This window comes from Calidris pugnax, unplaced genomic scaffold, assembly GCF_001431845.1.
Source record: "Calidris pugnax isolate Ruff unplaced genomic scaffold, ASM143184v1 scaffold109, whole genome shotgun sequence".
Classification (NCBI taxonomy): domain Eukaryota; kingdom Metazoa; phylum Chordata; class Aves; order Charadriiformes; family Scolopacidae; genus Calidris; species Calidris pugnax.
In genome coordinates, this window is record NW_015090844.1 from 707,532 (window position 1) to 727,823 (window position 20,292).

General features: G+C 40.9%; 1 protein-coding gene across 1 annotated transcript in view; it reads right to left on the reverse strand.

Annotated features, from left to right (window-relative positions):
* Positions 1–20,286, reverse strand: part of LOC106888420 (guanine nucleotide-binding protein subunit alpha-14) — an 83,704-nt gene extending 63,418 nt beyond the window's left edge. The window contains exon 1 of the mRNA XM_014942648.1: positions 20,173–20,286. The gene's annotated coding sequence lies outside the window, so the exon portion shown is untranslated. The remainder of the gene's footprint in view (positions 1–20,172) is intronic.
* Positions 20,287–20,292: the final 6 nt, after the last annotated feature.

Below are 20,292 nucleotides of genomic sequence, written 5' to 3' on the forward strand. Positions count from 1 at the left end.
CAGACTAAAATAACATAGCAGTGGAGTAGAGAGAATCTGGAAGTTGACTGAAACCCTGTCACCAGAGTCAGGGACACCTCGTGTAAAACTTCCATTCAGTCAAAATAACATTGAGCTTGAAAAGGCTATTTGGGTCATAAAGAGGATGAGAGAAGAACCTGAACCCTGCCAGTCCTGCACAGCTCTGAGACATGGACAGAACAGGATATTACCCAGAGGAGTGGTGACCAAATGGAAACAGTCACCTCAGGGGCTGATTGGGATCAAATCACAGCTGCTGCGTATCCAGTTCTGCATACCACCCAAATCTAGTTTAGTTTTTTGGACCACAGACTGCAGACCTTCCACTGTTCTTCCACAGATTTTTTTGATTAGCAGTACTATGTAGTTACTGATGGTCAAAAAAAGGACAAAAGTACTGACTGTATATCAGAAAAGATAGCAGGTAGGCATTTTGGAATCCGCCAGTAGGATTACGGACTGCTAGCAACAAACTTTGTGTCTAGTCAAAGCACAAACAAAACAAACAAAAACCCCAAGCCCCCCCCACACCAATCTCAACTGCCAGTTATAAAGACTGTCCTCATCCTCCACTTTTTCTCTTCTCCCAGAATCAGCAGCCCCGCAGCTTTCTTTTTCAAATATTATTGGAAAAGAGGAGGTGAATAAGCAAAAATCCATACTCATACCACATCAATATAGATATAGGCAAGCTCTGAAGGTTACCTTACATAACTTCAAACTTTAACATCATAGGATGACAGCCATTATTTACAACTGTGAGCTTTGTACACCATGACAATCTTCCATTGTGAGCACAAGAGGATGAGCGTTGTCTTTGCACTGAGTTATAGAAAGCTTTAGGAACCAGTAATAATAAATCCTAGCAACATCTGCTTTCAAAATTTGCATTTTTTTTTGATTTTTAACAAACAGCAATAAAATTTTCTAGTCTTTTTATTTTCTGTTCAAGAATTTAACAATGTAGTTAGCTGTTTACAAGGGTGAAGAAATATAGGGAAATTATTCTGAAGTTATCTGTAAACATCCAAGAAAAGTAGATGAGAGTATTCTTCCCATTTCGTCCACAGCAGCACCTTAATCTATCCATAGCTGCTTCAAAGAACCCCATTTCCTCAGTTAGCAAGTTGTTGCTGCTGCAGGTAATTGAACCTGGTGAGAACGTACCAAGATAGCAGAAACTTCATCCAGCAAGTGCACACACTGGAACAGTTCTAACCTAGTACTCCATACTCAGAAGTAGCAGAGTCATTTTTGGACACCACCATGCCTCAACTAATAACCTGCCATTCAGGTGCCACCCAGGCATGACTTCCAGAGGTGAGGGTGCTCCCACACAAGAAACATGGTCATCTCCTTAACGCTTTAAGTTCAAGCTTTGGCATCAGAAGACACAAAAGCAGCCTGAGCCTGTTTGTGGTTGCCATGTGGCAATTTATTTGCTGTATGCAAGCAAGCTCTCCAACCACTGTAAAAACAGTGTAGGACATTCTTGAAGTTAATTACTTTAGATCCAAGTACACAGTTTTAAAGTGAGATGTCCCCAAGACCAACACCCATTGTTTGAGGTGCGTCTGTACGTATGCAGATGCGTACACATAATACATACAGTCTGTGCATGTGCCTTTTTTGTAATGCCTTCACTTCTGTGTGCTTTCCTAGCAAAATCATCTGAACCAGACCTACACCTTACTAAAATTCTATAGCTTAGCAAGGGAAAGAAAAGGTGAATTAACTCAGGCTGGTGATACTTCTATCTTTCCTGGTTTTGCTGTTTCAGGGAGCTGTTAAAGAAATAAATTTGACTCTAAGAGATATGATTCTTGAATCTTCTGTCTCTACATCCAAAATCTCTGATTTGAGACCAAAGTATCTTCCCAGCCCCAGAGGACCGAATCACTGCACCTAAAGAACCAGGTCCCAGTACAGTACTGCAGCAGATCAGACCCTGAATGGTATCACTTACCAGATGCAGTCAATTCCCAGCTAGTCTTCACTGAACAATGCCATGCAGTCCTTCAATGGGCATGTAGGTGTCAAAACCAGAGCTTTTGCAGGGGATCTGACATTAGCCACAATAATTTGCTATTGCAGTGCCTTGACAATGACTCTGGTTTCTCCAGGGGGCCAGAACCACATGCTGGTGCATGCCTGTCCAACCATCTGCAACCACTTATGACCATAATATCCCTCCCCATTTCATAGACCATATTAGATTTACATCCCAGCAGGTACTGTCACAATGTTTGATCACTAAATTAAAGTGTCAAATTATGTAACACTTGTACACACTTCACACTTACCACCTTTCCTTCAGGCTTAAGCATCCCTTATACTTACACCGTTCTCCTCAGCTGCGAACACCAAACATATAGTTATCCAATGTGTCCTCAGTTCAAACTTTTAAGTTCAGACTTAGGCTTTGAACCTACAACCATTGCCAAACCTCAAAAAAGCCAGTATCTTGTAGGGCATAACTAAGAAATAGAGTAAGAGTTTAATGCTAAGAACCTAAGCAGAAGCCAAAAACCATCTACTGGTACTGAACCTTTCTTGAGCTTAATTTTAATAGCTGAAAGTCCTCATAAAAGCCCTCACTTGTATTTATTATGTGAATACTAAGTTAGTACTGAGTGCTTTACAAACTTACACCTTAGCCAAGAAATACATCTATATTATGAAAGGGAGCTGCTTTTCAGGGGCACTCAGGAGACTGAAGAACTTCTCAAAAGATTGTAAGTATAAGAAGAGACCATTACAAATTTCTTAAGGGACTTTAAGACTGGTAAGTGTATCCAGTAACACGTAAATACAATAATATAAATCCATTTGAAATACAGTAATTTACACCCATGTAAACTGGCAAAAAAATGAACAAGATTTGGGGTCACGAGCTTAATCAAAATCACCGAAAACAGTTATTATTAAAGGTTGAACCCAAAGGGCAAAGCAATAGAAGCCCCCAGTCCTCACCCAAAAAAATGAGTAAAAGAACTTATAGTAAGAATTATCTTTTGTTACTCTGGCTCCCAGAGAATATAAACATATGTCAGCCTGTTAATATTTGCTTTCCTGTGCCTGTTGTATTAAACTGAGCACAGCTGGAAGGATCTTATCAAAGAGAAAGAGAGTGTTCCTGAACAATAAATCAGTGTTCCTGAAACACAGAGTTTTAATCCTCCTAAGGAAATGACAATAACTCAGATCTAGAGTTTACAATTTGCGGTGAAAAAAATAGAGCCTCCAGACCTATACAGGCCCTTACATATAACAAGTCTAGAGCTAACCTTTTCAATATACATCATGTATAGCACTTAAGAAACTATAAAACCCCACTCCAGACCCAGAATATTATTTTACCCAGAGTTAAATATATGCAATACATGAGCACAAAAAAATACCTCCACGCAAGTCCCTGAACTGCACATGTGCACACAAATAACTCTTGGACAGATGAGTTTCACAAAGCAAAAAGTAATAAAATATGTACTTTATGCCAGCCACACAATTACTCCTAGCAATGGTAAATTGCTAGGTAAAATCAGTATTAGTTAGAGATTGCACTCTAGGTCCAAAGCATACTCAGTATTGGACTGAGCATGGAAACTATTCAGCTGCTTTAACAGATGCTAGATACGTACTTACACAAATCACACAGTTAGGATAAAATTTACTTATTGATCTCCTTGAGACTGGCCATAATGAAAACTGTCAAATGTTCAAAACCAGAGCCTGATTACAGCAAATGTCACTAGCAGAAAAGTGCTGAGCTCCAAAATGCCCAGTAGCTCTCCCAGGAAATAATAATTTAAAAATAGACTCACACAACAGTACTTGGTCATACACACAGCATTTTTCTCAGAAGGTAGTAAGAGACATATCTGCTCCAAAGCAGAAAAATATTATACCTCTGTGATTAGACTACTATGTGTTCTTTATGTTAGATGCTAATAGTATCAATACACTATCTCCCTATCTCATCTGTTTTCATAGGTCTTAATTCAAAAACATCTGAATCAAGGTTTGAAACATGCCAGTGAAATATGGTACCACCGTTCCTTTGCCATTATCATCACACTTCTACCAATCTTCTATATACCAGAAACACTGTTTTGTATCTAATACGTGTACCTTTATCTCAGATACAAGCTCAAAAGTGTGAACTAGTTTACATACACGATTTCCAATAAAAAGATTGCAAATACTAAGCAGCTTGCTCTGTTTAGCCTGCATTTCACAGAGAACCAGCTGTTTCTCCCCATAGCCAATAAAAAACTCGAGTAACATGCAATCCCCAAAAGATTCCTTGTTTATCATTCACAGTGTTTGAACTGGGATTTTCAAACATCTAGGCATTAAAACAATTAGCTAATGAGAACTTCAGGATTTAAAGTATGAGGTATTACCAAATTAAACATTGTTGAAGACTGCATTGATAAAAAACAAGAATAAAACCAGACACAATAGCACAAAATAAAGCAACATCAATTTAAAAGCATTTTTTCCTGGTTTTACAGAGATAAGTACATCTCATGAAGAGAAATTCCTGGTGCATTAAGTCTAAAAATACTAAGTAGGATCTTTGCACTGAGTATGACATTAACAGACTATTTTACTTTAAAACGACAAACAGTTTTGTAAGAAACTGCTGCCCTTTAAAAACATACTCATTTAATGATTCATTTTATTTTTAAAAATGCACCCTGAAGGAAAAAAGCTCCGGTGTCACCTGAACATCTGAATTCCCCTAAGTTTCACTGGGACTACTGCATGATATAGAAGACATACTCCTAAATCTTTTAGAACTGCCTTTAACTCACCTATATGGCAGGTAAACAATTTCAAATCAAGAAACAACATTTGAAATCTCTCTGTCCCATGCAGCAACAGGATGGTAGGCAGCTCTAGCCCAGACAAACTGCCATCCTGACATTTTAAAGAGCCTCAATTCTTTTGCATGGGAAATTATGACCAATTTAATCTTGGTGACAGACTGCCAGTGCTCAGGTCAGCTCCTAATTCTAAGCAACAGATTCGCTCATTCTTCTTCTCTTAGAAATAAGAACTGGACTTTCCAAGAGCCATTTTAACAGTAACCTGCCAATACAGCTGTGGTGGGAGCTGATGGTACACACGCAGATGGCAAGAACTTACAGGTGAAGCACCAGGAAAGAAATGAAAAGGCTTGACACTGCAGAAGTTACTGAAGGAAAAAGAGGAGGAAAAAAAAAACCAACTACAACACACTAATAGACATGCAGAATGAAGGTCTGGCAACTCTTCACTATGGGATTGGCAGGAACTCCTCCCAAACACAGGCCTGCAAACTCCTTGTCTTGACACCCATTATGCTAACATTCGAGAATTCCAGATGGAAATTAGGACCCCTGTGTGTCTGTCAAGTACGAGATACCAGCTCCTACTGAGAGGTTACAAAGCACAGCGTCACAGAAGGTGCTACCTCGGGACACACATAGGCTGACACGTGGCTTTCAGATTGCAAAGTAACAACAAAACAAAGTTTAGCATAAAAGCTTCCTGCTTGGGTAACGAATGCCAAGTTTTTATGCAGAACACATTTTCATTTCAAACACAAAGCTAGGAATTGTGAAATGGATATGTCCTAAGGGCTGAAATTAATTATTTGCCTTTCCTACCAAAGGAAATATATCAGGTTGGGAACTTACTTGCTTTTTAAAATAAAGGATAAAGGATAAGCACTTGGAAATATTTAGGTGTAAGAAGTATTTACTTGTAAGTTTTAGAAAAAAATAAAAGGCTTATTTTGTGACACATACTTTTATTTACTTGCAGCGTTTTGCTTTTCAGTTAATGTTCTATGCAATTCCCAACCAGTGGCTAACTCCAGATATTTCCAAGATGCTCTGCATAAAGTTCTAATGCTTTATGAGCAAAAGATGGGCACAAATACAAGCACTAGGAAAAGTAATCACATTTAAAAGAAATTAACTCCAGGAGACCTGGGACTAGCAGTGGAACCACAAAACATTGCAAGTATGTAATACATCTAGAAATCCATTCTTCCTTTATATTTAAATGTTATTTTACAAGAATGTTCTTTTTCCATGGAATACCTTCAGTTTGAAGATAGCAAATGAAGGTATCTCCAATAAGCTATTTCAGCACTAGCTCAACACTGAGAAATAAAAAAGTGTCACTGTTAAATTAATACTTTTGTAGTAGAATAGGTTATTTCAGTACTGAGGAGCATTACTACTGAGGAATCCAACAATGTGTTCTTAAACTTTAATAAAGTTTTATTAACTTATATATAGTATTCATTACAAGTACACATGACCTTTTCTTTTAGAAAGTTGGAATACTGTTTTGAACAATAACTGTCTAAGCTAAATCCAACTTCCTAACATAATCACGTTGAAATTCCATAACAATTAAGAGAAGATAACCATAAAGAACAGCAGTATCACTGTGCTCAAAGGTTTTTGCAAAGATATGCTTACCCACGCTACTGTTGTAGAAAACTTCCTATAATCCTATTCATATAGAAAGGATAATTTTCAAGACAGAATCCTGCACTATATGCCAAGAACTCTGTCTGCAGAAAGATCATCAGTGCTTGAAAGCCTGGAAATAAGTGAATATGTCATATGAAAGGCACCATCACCTCCCATGTTATCATTCACAGAATTTTTGCCTATAGTAAAATGAAAAATACAGAATGTGTTTTTGCACAAAAGGAATTGATTCCTACCAAAGCTGCAGAACTTCATTCCTATCACTTTTTTTTCATAACTACTGGCTTGGACTGATAAATTGCAGGTTAAATAGAACGAGTGTAAATATATTTGAAAGAGCTCCATTTAAAATACATACACAGTCACCACTACTACCAGCAAAAGATCACAGAATCATAGAATACTAGGTTGGAAGGGACCTCAAGGTCTAACCTTCTTGGCAAAAACACTGTCTAGAGAAGATGGCCCAGCACCCTCTCCAGCTGAATCTTAGAAGTGTCTAATAATGGGGAATCTACCTCTTCCCTGGCGAGAGTATTCCAGTGGCTGATTGTTCTCATTGTGAAACATTTCCCTCTTGTGTCCAGTTGGAATCTCCCCAGGAGTAACTTCTACCCATTACCCCTCTTTTCCACATGACTCCTTGTAAAAAGGGAGTCTCCTTCATCTTTGTAGCCACCCTTGAAATACTGGAACTTCATGATAAGGTCTCCCCTAGGCCTTCTTTTCTCAAGGCTGAACATACCCAGTTGTCTCAGCCTTTCCTCACGTGGCAGGCTTCCAGTCCTTTGATCATCTTTAAGGCCCTTCTCTGGACCTTCCCCAGCATGTCCACGTCTTTCCTGAACAGCAGGGATCAAAACTGAACACGGTATTCCAGGTGTGGCCTGATAAGCACTGATTAGAGTGGGATAATGACTTCTTTATGTCTGCTGGTGACATCCTTGTTGATGCAACCCAGCACCGTGTTGGCTTGCTTTGCCACTGCAGCACACTGTTCACTCGTATTCACCTGCTGTCCACTAGGATCCCCAGGTCCCCTCCACAGAGCTGCTCCCCAGCCAGGTAGAGCCTGGATTATGTTTTCCCACGCGCAAGACCTTACATTTGTCTGTGTTGAACTTCACAAGGTTCTTGTTAGCCAGCTCTTCCAGCCTGCCCAGGTCTCCCTGCAGGGTAGCTCTGCCTTCCGAACTATCCACTTCCCTGCTCATTTTGTTTGTCATCAGCAAACTTCAAGGCACACTTGAACCCATGATCCAGAACACTTATGAAAGCACTAACCGGTGTTGGGTCCAGCATCGATCCCTGGGGGACCCCATTTATGACAGGCTGCCAGTTTGAAAAGGAGCTATTAAACACCACCCTCTGGGTCTGGCCTGTCAGCCAGTTCCCCATCCACACACTACGTTCAGACAGCAATGCCTACTCTCTCCAGCCACCCAGAAAAGAATGTAGCAATTCATTTTTGGCCACCAGTTATTTTCCTATTTACAGTTCACAATGCTATCTAGAGAAAGCTAATCATCCCTGTGCTATTTCACATGATGAGTCTATTAGAAGAGTATGAATTTTAGAAGAAATGTACAAAATAGCAATTATTCAACCAACTGGAAAAGGACATCTTTTTAAAAGGACCTTTGAGAAAACAAAAGCAAAATCATGGGTAATGAAGTTGGACTTTGTTTTGTTGTTGTTTTATGTGTTGTTTAGGTGCAGGTATACTTAATTTGTACCACCTGAGTTAGGGAGGCTTAGAACTTAATTTTCCTAAAACAAAACTTAAAAGAAACAAGACACTACATATATTGTCAAGTCTTGTTCCTTTTTCCTGGTTTTTTTTGGACAAAACCCCTCTCATGGTTTAACCCCAACTGGCAGTTACGATCATGCAACCATTCACACAGTTCTCCTCCTTCTCCCAGAAGGGCAGGGAGAAGAGGGAGAAAAGGAGGGGAAAGGAAAGGCAAAAAATGCGTGGGTTGAGATAAAGACAGTTTAATAGAACAATAACAGAAAAAGAAAATAACAACAACAACAACACAACAATGGTCCTCCCTGACCAGCCCATATTTATGTACTGAGCATGACACCTCTCGTGCAGAATATTCCATTGGTCATTCCATTGCTCTGTCTATGCTCCTTCTCAGCATCTATGAAAAGCTGGAAAGAGTCCTTGAAAGCTATAAACATTGCTCAGCAACAATATGTATTGTTGACATTCCTTTCACAGCCATCTCTAGAAAGAAAATGGGCTCTTTCCCAGCTGAAACCAGGACAACACTGTGACTTTAACATATCTGAAACATGAACATTGCTGTGCTAAGCACACTGGAAAAAACTACATAATTACGTTTTTAACATTTAACATTTTTTCACACTGCTTTTGATATTACTTGCTTGAAGTGTGTATGTTTTAAGTGGAAAATTCTCCCTTTCACTGTTGTTTTCAATGCATATACCAGTGAAAAAATCACAGACAGAAATGATGGAAAATTATTTAAAAGTTTCCTATGCTGCAATTATTACTACACAACAGTGGAAACTGGAATATCCAAGAAATTGTAATATCATTCTATGATTCTGATGTAAATAAATGCAAATTTTACAGCTTTTTCATAACAGGCTGAATGGCACATTCATTTTTCAACTATATTTTACAGTAATTTTAGCACTGGTATTGCAAACTGTTTTCCACAGGAACCGATGGAAGACTTCGTAAGACACAGTATTTCAGATAAATAAAAGCAGATTACTGTCCCTATTTAAGAAACAAAGAGATCCAGTCAACAGTCAAACATCAAGCACTATATCTGAGAAGTGGAAAAGGGCAAGGGCTGAAAATGACACATCCCTAGACATACTGAAAAGTTAGCTCACTCTTTCAAGAATATATCTACAAATCTTCATCTAAGTTTACAGAGAATTTTATACCTGCAACAGGTGTGAGGCAAAGCATAGTAACTATAGAAAAGCATTAAGACAGCTCAAAAGCCACTTAACTCAAAGTTTAAAATACATAACCAAAGAAGTTTATGAGCTACTGCTAAGTTCCAGCAATTAAATATGACAAAAAATGGAAATTTCAGTGATAAAAGTTAACTATGTAACCTAATTTTTAACTTTTTTTTGGTCATCTTCTAAGCAAAGATATCAAAATCTTTCTTCAGAGCCTTTTAAATCACAGGCTAGATCGATTTACTGACTGAAAATAGGAAAGTACTTGGGTAAAATGGATTAGGCACTACCTATTACTTGCCAGTAATTTCTTTCCTCAGATTTCCTATGTGCTTTATTGTAAAAGATTTTAATTTTAGAATGAGATTTTATTTACTTTAATCAAATTTTGAATTTGCTTTTAGCATATTGAAAGTGGGAACATGCACAACGTTACCTGTTGTCAGCTATGAGGGAAACGTTCTGAGCAGAAACCCAAAAGCATGTTTCGAGTAAGCTTTTTCACTGCTTAGGCTTATAAACAATTGGGCTAACAAGAGTCTTCAGGACACAGCAGCAGGTTCCTCACTCCCTCCAAAACAAGCCTTAAAGTAACTTTTAATACAACTCAGGTGGAAAATATTCACATAAATTTGTAAAGTACTATAATTAGAAATATTTGGTGCCTGACCAAAAACAGTTTAAATTTTCTTTCCAGAATTTTCTCCTCCCATGATATTAACCCAGAAACTTACTTTGCAAAGCAGCTACGTTCCATAGTTACTCAAAGGAGTAAAGTTATTTAAAAACAAAACAAAAACATCAAAAAAACAATCCAGAAAGACAAGAATAGAACATCATCTAAATACACTAAAACAAGCTGGAGTCAAAGAAAAGTAACACAGTGAAGGTAAACTTCCAACATGATGGATAATACAACATGTCTTCTGCATGCAAAGAAAGCTTCATCTTTTGGAAAGCTCCATCTTTTGGAAAACAAATTTGAAATTTATTCTGATCCCTTTTTGATGTTTGCAAATTAAGCTGCATGGTTAGGTGACTACCCAAATAAAGAGATTAAATTAAACACTGTACATTGTTATGAAGTGGCAAAATCAATCTCAAGGTCTTTGAAGGTATATTTTAAGTAAACAGTTCTTGAGGCAACAGTTTGTATATTACTACTCATAAAAAATTACCTAAATTGCTTTCCTCATTAGACCTGGAACTAATTTAGAGAACGTGAAATAGAGAAAGGAAAATATAAAACCCAAAGCTTGTATTTAATACTTCATTGATTATCTAGAGCTGAATTATTTCCCAGGCAATATTTCAGTTTTTATGTCTTATAGAATCATAGAATGGTTTGAGTTGGAAGGGATCTTAAAGATCATCGAGTTCCAACCCCCCCTGCCCTGGGCAGGGACACCTCCCACCAGACCAGGTTGCTCAAAGCCCCATTCAGCCCTGTCTTGTACAATTCCACAGATGGGGCTTCCACAACTTCTCTTGGCAACTTGTTCCAGTGTCTCACCACCATCACAGTAAAGAATGTCTTCCCAATATCTAATCTAAATCTCCCCTCCTTCAGTCTAAAACCATTACCCCTTGTCCTGTCGGTCCACTCCCTCGTAAAGAGTCCCTCCCCATCTCTTCTGTAGGCCCCCTTTGATACTGAATGGCCACTATAAGGTCTCCCTGGAACCTTCTCTTCTCCAGGCTGAACAACCCCAACTCTCCTTCTCCTCAGGGCTGCACCTTATTCTTTCCAATAAGAGTGGTCTTTCAGAAGCATTAATTTGTTCAAATTGACCATCTGCTCTTACAAATCAAAAAGGAACAAAATTAATAGTGGCTTTATATGATCCTCATGTTCAAGTGAAAGTGAAGCACTAATCTGTCATGAACAGTGCTTGCTAGAAATAAAATCAACATCTATTACTTGGAGAGGTTTTCTGTTTATGTAGTGGGAAAAAGAAGTGACTTAGTGACACACAACAGACTTTGCTAAATATTTTTCTGACAAAAAAAGTGTGTTTAACAGTAGTTATGAATCAATAAAGAGGTGGTACAGCCACCCTTAAACCATGAAAAGAAGGTAAAGGAATAGTATATCGCAGTCCTCAGCATCTTTAGGTGCTTTCATTCATACCAAGTTATTCTGGAGGTAAAGGGCAAGCTAGCTAGCTAGATATATTTATTAATATTACACTGATCATTAAAAAACAATAGATCATCATTTTACCAGATCTCGTTAAACTATAAAGGCAAAATGTGGTTGTGCTATTACAGGGCAATTTAGTAATACGTTTGAACAGTCAAACAGGTCATTCACTTGGAAAGGGTCAGTATTGAAGCCACAGCAAAGACTGTATCAATCCCAGCAACCTAGAAAAAATGAACATATGCACTACTAGGTTTGTTTTGTGCAAACAAAACAATTTATTCCTTAGTTTACCCAGCCACTGCTGCTCAGAGAGAAATTCAGCCAAGAGCCAGGCTTTGACTTTAAGTTGTAGTTCCTCAGTACTTCAAAATCAAAGCTTACAATGTATAAGCTCCCACAGTCATTTACATTAGCTAAGTTCCCAGTACTTATGATCCAATCTACATCCACCCTCTTTCAGTTTAAAACCATTCCCCTGTGTCCTATCACTGATCAGGAGTCTTTCCTGTAGGCCCCCTTTAGGCATTGGCAGGGGGCTCTAATGTCTCCCTGGAGCCTTCTCCAGGCTGAGCAACTGCAAGTCTCTCAGCCTGCCCTCACAGGGGAGGTGCTCCAGCCCTCTGATCAGCTTTGTGGCCCTCCGCTGGACCCTCTCCAAAAGGTCCATGTCCTTCCTGTGCTAAGGACTCCAGAGCTGGACGCAGTACTCCAGATGGGATCTCAAGAGAGGGGAGTAGAGGGACAGAATCACCTCCCTTGAACCGCTGACCACACTTCTTTTTGATGCCAATGGCTTCCTGGGCTGAGAGAGCACATTGCTGGGTCTTGTCATCCACCAACACCCCCAGGGCTGCTCTCAACCCATTCTCCACTCAGCCAGTACTTGTGCTTCAGATTGCCTTTACACACATGCGGGACCTTGACCTTGGCCTTGTTGAGCTTCATTAGGTTCACACGGGCCCATCTCTCAAGCCTGTCCAGGTCTCTCTGGATGGCATCCCTTCCCTCCAGCGTGTTGACTGCACCACACAGTTTGGTGTCCTCAATCCCAACATCCATGTCACCATCAAAGATGTTAAACAGCACCAGTCCCAGTACCAGCCCCTTAGGAATACCACTTGTCATTGGTTTCCACGTGGACATTGAGCCATTGACCACAATCCTTTGAGTGTGGCCATCCAGCCAGTTCTTTAGCCACCGAGTGGTCCATCTGTCTAATCCATGTCTCTCTAATTCAGAGACAAGGATGTCACGTGGGACAACAAAGATGTTTAGGGGCCTGGAGCATCTGTCTTAATGAGGAAAGGCTGAGGGACTTGGGTCTTTTTAGTCTGGAGAAGAGAAGACTGAGGGAGGATCAAATCAACACCTATAAATATGTAAAGACTGGGTGTCAAGAGGATTGGGCCAGTCTTTTCTCAGTGGTGCCCAGTGATAGGACATGAGGAAACGGGCACAAACTTGAACATAGGAAGGTCCACCTAAACATGAGAAGGAACTTCTTCACTTTGAGGGTAGCAGAGCCCTGGAACTGGCTGCCCAGAGAGGTGGTGGAGTCCCCATCTCTGGAGATGTTCAAAACCCGCCTGGACATGTTTCTGTGCAACCTGCTCTAGGTGGACCTGCTTTGGCAGGGGGGTTGGACTAGATGATCTCCAGAGACCCCTTCCAACCTTGTATCATTCTGTGATTCTGTGACAGTGTCAAACGCTTTGCACAAGTCCAGGTAGATGACATCAGTTGATCTGTCCTGATCTACCAATGCTGTAACTCCATTGTAGAAGGCCAACAAATTTGTCAGGCATGACTTGCCCCTAGTGAAGCTGTGCTGGCTGTCACCAATCACCTCCCTATTTTCCAAGTGCCTTAATAGAATTTCCAGGAGGACCTGCTCCATGATCTTGCCCAGTCACAGCAGTGAGACAGACTATCCTGTAGTTCTCTCAGTCTTTCTTTTTTCCCTTTTTGAAAATGAGGGTTACATTTCTCCTTTTCCAGTCAGCAGGAACTTCACCAAGTGCCTTAATAGAATTTCCAGGAGGACCTGCTCCATGATCTTGCCCAGTCACAGCAGTGAGACAGACTATCCTGTAGTTCTCTCGGTCTTTCTTTTTTCCCTTTTTGAAAATGAGGGTTACATTTCTCCTTTTCCAGTCAGCAGGAACTTCACTGGACTGCCACAACTTCTCAAATATGATAGGAAGTGGCTTAGCAACTTCATCTGCCAATTTCCCCAGGACGCACAGATGGATTTCATCAGGTTCCATGGACTTGTGCACTTTCAGGTTCCTCAGCTGGTCTCAAACCTGACCTTCTCCCTTCCAGTCTCTGCCTTTGCCTTCTGTGACTTTGGCAGTGTGGTTAGAGCACTTGCTGGTGAAGACTCAGGAAAAAAGGTCATTGAGTACCTCAGCCTCCTCCAAATCCTAGGTGAGCAGGTCTCCTGTTTCCTCCCAGAGAAGGCCCACATTTTCCCTAGTCTTCCTTTTATCACTGGCATACCTATAGAAACTTTTCTTTTTGCCTTTGACATCCCTGGCCGCAGGAAAAAAGGTCATTGAGTACCTCAGCCTCCTCCAAATCCTAGGTGAGCAGGTCTCCTGTTTCCTCCCAGAGAAGGCCCACATTTTCCCTAGTCTTCCTTTTATCACTGGCATACCTATAGAAACTTTTCTTTTTGCCTTTGACATCCCTGGCCGGATTTAATTCTATCTGGGCTTTAGCTTTCCTAACCTGATCCCTGGCTGCTCGAACAGTTTGTCTGTATTCCTCCCAGGCTCTCTGTCCTTGCTTCCATCTTCTGTAGGCCTCCTTTTTCTGAGTTTGTCCAGGAGCTTATTGTTCATCTATGTAGGCCTCTGGCATTTTTGCTTGACTTCCTCTTTGCAGGGATGTATTGCTCCTGGGCTTGGAGGAGGTGATCTTTCAATATTAACCAGCTTTCTTGGGTCCCTCTTCCCTTCAGGGCTTTATCCTACAATCTTCTACCAAGCAGATCCCTGAAGAGGCCAAAGTCTGCTCTCCTGAAGTCCAGGGTAGCGAGCTTGCTGTGCACCCTCCTCGCTGCCCTAAGGATCTTGAGCTCCACCATCTTGTGTTCACTGCATCAAAGGTTGTCCTTGAGATTTACATCCCCCACCAGCTCCTCCTTGTTGATGAGAACAAGGTCCAACATGGTTCCTCTCCTCATTGGTTCCTCTTTCACTTGGAGAAGGAAATCGACGAATTCCAGGAACCTCCTGGATTACTTATGCCCTGCTATGTTGTCCCTGCAACAGATAGCGGGGTGGTTGAAGTCCTCCATGAGGCTTGTGAATGGGAGGCTGCTCCTATCTGTCTATAGAGGGCCTCATTTATTTGGTCTTCCTGGTCAGGTGGCCTGTAGCAGATGCCCACTTTAATATCACTTATCCCTACCCTCCCTTTGACCCTGACCTATAAGCTCTCTGTTGGCTCTTCATTCATCCCCAGGTGGAGCTCCACGCACTCCAGCTGTTCAATGACATAGAGGGTGGCACCCCACCTCATCGCCCTGCCTGTCCTTCCTGAAGTGTCTGTATCCTTCCATTCCATGGTGTATGGTATCCTTCATACACAGTGTTCCTGCACAACAGGGGACCTGTGGAATCCTGAGCCCTTATTTTAAGCTCTTCCTTGTAGTTCAGTTTCAAAACAGAAAGATATAGTACTTGATTTACTTCTTTCCACTAATATTAAGCAAACAAAGTAACTTATAAGCAAATACAGTAAAAGAAGGTAATCTGAAGGCAACCCTAACAAGAACACTTAGCAGTTAACAGACTTAATAGCATTATTATAAAAATATAATTTTTCATTTTCTTTTCCAGAAGGGTAAATATATCGCATTATACTACTTACTAACCTCCCTTTTAGGTAAAACAATCATTTCAGGAAAATTCTAATTTTGCTGTGCCTGTTATATTATTACTTCCTTTGGAAACAAGACCAAATGGGATGAAATAAAAAAATACTCTATTATCTTCCCTTATGATAGCAGTCAAGAAAAAAAAACAACACACAATAGCATGTTCTCCCTTATTCTGTTCTGTTGCTTTCTTTAGGGAACACGAAGAATGAACATCAGCTACCTCAGAAAATGACAGTGCACCAAAAAGCCAACATTGTCAACAGTATGACATCACTTTATAGAAGAATTGCAGGGATGCCACTTTATTCCTTTCAGTGGATCACCCTTTTGGGGACCTTAGAGGCAGCAAACGTTCTCAACAGATCGTATCCTCACTGCAAATCTCTCCCCTTCCAAAGTGATGCTTCACGGGTTTTGGATACCAGGTATTACAAAACCAAAAGCAACAAAGCCGTGTGATCCTTTTCCTCCTCAAAACATCGTGCTTGTTTTATCTTAAAACAACTGCTACTAGTTGTCTAGCAACTGCTATCCCTTTGAATGTTTCAAAGGAAATTATTTTATATTTTAGTAAGAACGGCATCAACTAGAAACACAACAGTTAAATTCTCCCAAAATGAAGCACAGCGCATACTAGAGTTGGAAAATAACTTGTATTTTCAACTAATACCCAGTGAAGACAAAAAAATTGGTTTTCACACAAAGCACTGGCATTTAACGATCATTTTGCTAAACTTCCAAAGGAATTAATTTAGTTTTCTTAATACAATCCTTAAAACTTTTAAAACCACATAATGATAATGTCAAGAGAAAGATTTAAACTCTTCTATTTAAAGAGGACTGTGTCTTAATTAAAGGTACATGGGGAGAATTCATAAATCATCATTTGATAGCTTCAACATACCTTTCTCAAATAAAATCACTGTCTTGACATGCATACTGATGGGTAAAAATCCGAGCAAAGAGTTAGTTGCTTTAAATTATGATTGGTTTTGCCACTCAGCATGTTCATCCAGGGACCAGTCTACCTTCAGCCCTGCAATATCAGGTTCTCCATATTAAAGCACACTGAGTTTTTCTAATTTAAAACAAGTTGCTACCTTGATCCAATTATCTGTAATGAGATTCAGAAATAATTAAGAATGAAGATGTATTTGTAGACTGGTAGAGCTGTTCTTACATATAGCTTACATCATCTCTGGACTGCATGATGCTAGTCTGCACAATCCAAACAGTTTATAAATATTCTACAACTACCCATCATAATGAAGCTTGTGGCTACTTAAAGTGATTTGTATCAAGTATTTGCTCTGATTAGCTTCTAAAGAAATGGGTTATGTCATTTACTCTTAGAAGCCACAGTATGCAAACAGAATCTCAATTCGGAACCAGCACTTGTTTAATTGACTAGAGTCAATTTTGTGAATCCTGCGTTACTAAACTACTAAAATAAAATGAACAGGAATTAACCACATTCATGTCAAAACATTATTCTTCAGACTAAACCAGACTCCTCTCTTCATGTCTATTCAAGCTAGATTAGTTTTACACTGTATCTTCTTGGTACTAATTTTCAAACAGGTAAGAAAGAAAAAGAACAAATTTACCAGGCAGACAAGCAGAGGGATTTCTCAGTTTTTTATAAAATTTGTTCACGGAAGGCAACGCAGATACAGTAAATACATCTGACAAAGGCAGGCAGACAGCATGGAGGAGGAAGGCTGCAGAAAAGCAAGCAATCACTACCAGATACGCCCTCATGCCTTAGGATATAAGCACTCCTCTAGTGCACATATCCCTGCAAGATAAACCAAGAGCCATTATTGCCATTAACAGTGAGGAGCTGAGGCACAGCAGCAGGTTTTCACGTCTGTGTTTGCAATGAATTAAGGAGTTGCACAGGCTGAAGCTTTGACTGTGCCCTCCAACACTCACATGGGTTCAGGTAGAGCCACGCTCACTGAGTGACTCAGGTCTGTCTCAGCCCTTAAGGTTTTCACCAGCCTTTCATTCACCAGAGACAGATCTGGTTACTGACAGTAATAAAAACGATGCATAAAGCCACATTCAAAATGGAAGAGTAAAATGTTTCCTGGTATTTACAACCCAGAGAGAGCTACAGCAGACAACTGACAAACCAACATGCAAAGCCATTAGCGTGGTGAGAAAAAAAATCCTAATCACTCTAGATGCTCAGTCTTGCCTCTTTCATCTTATCTTAAATCCAAAGATGTTTATTTTGGATTAATTTATATAGTCTGCTGGTTAGATTAATATGGACAGATCTACTAAGGACTTTAGGAAGATGGACTCTACTTTCACTAGACTGATACCTCCTTTCTCTGTTCCCTTCTGACTTGGGCAAATTCAAATTGGTTTCATCATAGGTTTCTTATTCCTATGCCACTACTCAAAGAAGTTGGATTTTACCACATCCATGAACGTAAGCATGCCCAGTGCCATCAAAAAACTTAACCGTGATGACACATCTAGAACTTTTCTGTTCTCGGAGAGATAAATTTGTGCTTCCTGTAGAAATGTAATGACTTCTTTTAAGGAAATAAAAGGTCCAAAGAGGTGTCTTGGTACTGCAATAAATGCCAGAAAGTGCTTTGTCTACCTGTAAGGCAGTTCCTGGTTCAATACAGTGCTTCTGTCCACACACCCAACCTCCAGAAAGGAGCAGCTGGAGCAGCTGAGACGGGAGCAGTTGGAAGCTGAGAGCACAGGCTGGGGAAAGGAGAGAAGCCATGCTCATGCCATTCCTACCTCATCCCCTGAAAATCTGGTTTTTGATGACAAAAGATTGCTGGACGGATAGTAATCCAGAATCACCACTTTTTTCTCCTGTCATGTAAAAAACTAAAGGAACTGCTAAATTTGCCTATGTGAGAATGAAGTTTTAGTTTGTTTATTGCAACAGGTAGTTTCAAAAAAGTCTTGGTATTCCCCTAAGACCCGTGAGTACTGCCACAAATGAGTGCTTTTGAAAGGTCTCTTCTTTGAAAGCATACTGCTTCTTCAACAGGTTAGCAGTCTTAGAGTGACAATTTAAGTTTTTTGGTTTATGGAGGTTTTTTTGTTCGTCCTACGTTTTCCAAAACAAACTGAACTGTTCTGCTCACCTGATTTCTTGGTAAAAACAGTAAATTAATATAGAAAAACATTTGCACTGTTTCCAGTTAAAGCAAAGCAACATTGCAACAGTATATGATATTCCAAAAGTAAACAGAGAAGAAAGAAAAAGTAAAGATTATAACATTTAAATTGCACTAAGGTGGAGCATTATACTGAAGAAAAGCAAATTGGAATAAAAGTTACTTCACAATCTTTCAAGACATCAGCAGCACAGATAAAACATTGCACTAGAGGAGTTTCTAACAGACAATTATTGTTTCTTATAAATATTCACCGCAAAATCTGAAATCCAACAGATGTAAGTTTAGACTGTTGCATCAGTCAACCACAGATTTTTACACAGGTAATAGGCAAAGGCACTGAGGGCAAGTCAGGATTCTGGGTTTTCATTTTCTAAAACGAGTTTCATGTTAAAAATATTTTGTATTGAAAGAAGCCTGTTTAAATTTAGTTTCTGACCCACGGTCTTGTTCGGTCTTCCTAAAAACTTACTGTTTGAAGCCTGGTTGGTTATTTGGTGAGGCTCTTATTTGGTGAGGCTCGTTAACACAAACTGCAATACCTTGACCCATCTGCAGCAGAGATGGAGGCAGATCTCTAGCAGGGGAGTGACAGCAGTAGCACAAGGCAGCACTAGCTCACCAACCCACTGCACCACAGACAGGCTTCTCCCTCTGGCACTGGTTACAGCAAGAGAAGCAGCTCCCACACTGGGTGCTTCAATGCCTAAGAGCTTCTGCATCAAGCTGTTTGGCCACAAACATCTGCCTCAGAGAAATGAAACTTTCTTCGTCTGAGGCTGCTTCATCTTAGCTTAAGATTTTGTACCAGACAGCTTCATGCTTCTTGTTTTCTTTCAGCCACTGCTGTGGGCTGTTTCCCTTCCCAGGCGGTGTGAGGACAGCAAGCACCCTGCCGTAGGTGTGCCTTTCTGGGGTCTGCCAGAAAGGCTTGAAGTTGCCAACTTCATCTGCTCTCACCAAGCTGGACCACCACTAGTGAAATGGCACTGGTTGAAGAAGCTGGTGTAGGAAGTGATGCTCCGGGTAGAAGAGATGCCCCAGACGGAGGCAGGTGAGCAGGGCCAGGCAGGCTGGCACTGCTTCTCCCCACCCGTCACCAGGAAGGCCTTCAACACGGGGCTGGGGACACCCGTGCCAAGAGCCCCCCTGCTCTCCCAGACACGGGACCGGCCACACGTTGGAGTTAAGGCGTGTAAATATTATTTCCTGAGCTTCCAGTTGTCTTTCCCCTCATCGCACATCACGCTCACAGCCTCCGCGCAAGCGGCCGGGGGGGCGCGTTTGTGTTTGATTCGGGTTTCTCTCGCAGGAAAAAAAAACAGCCAGGCAGCAACCCCCCCCCCCCCCGTGCCGTGCCGCCCCTACCCAGCCCTGGCGGGGGTACCGACGGTGAAACTTCACACCTGCACCGGCAGGAGCCCCTCCAGGCCGCCGGACGAGGTGTCCCCCCGGGTCGGGGCGGGAGGCATCCCGCCCTCACTCCCGCACTCACTCACTCACCCAGCAGCAGCAACTTCAGCTCCCGCCGGGCCTCCCGCTTGTCCCGGCGCAGCCGCCGCTCGATCTCGGCGCTGATGCGCTGCGACTCCTTCTCTTCGGCGGAGAGGCAGCAGCCCGCCA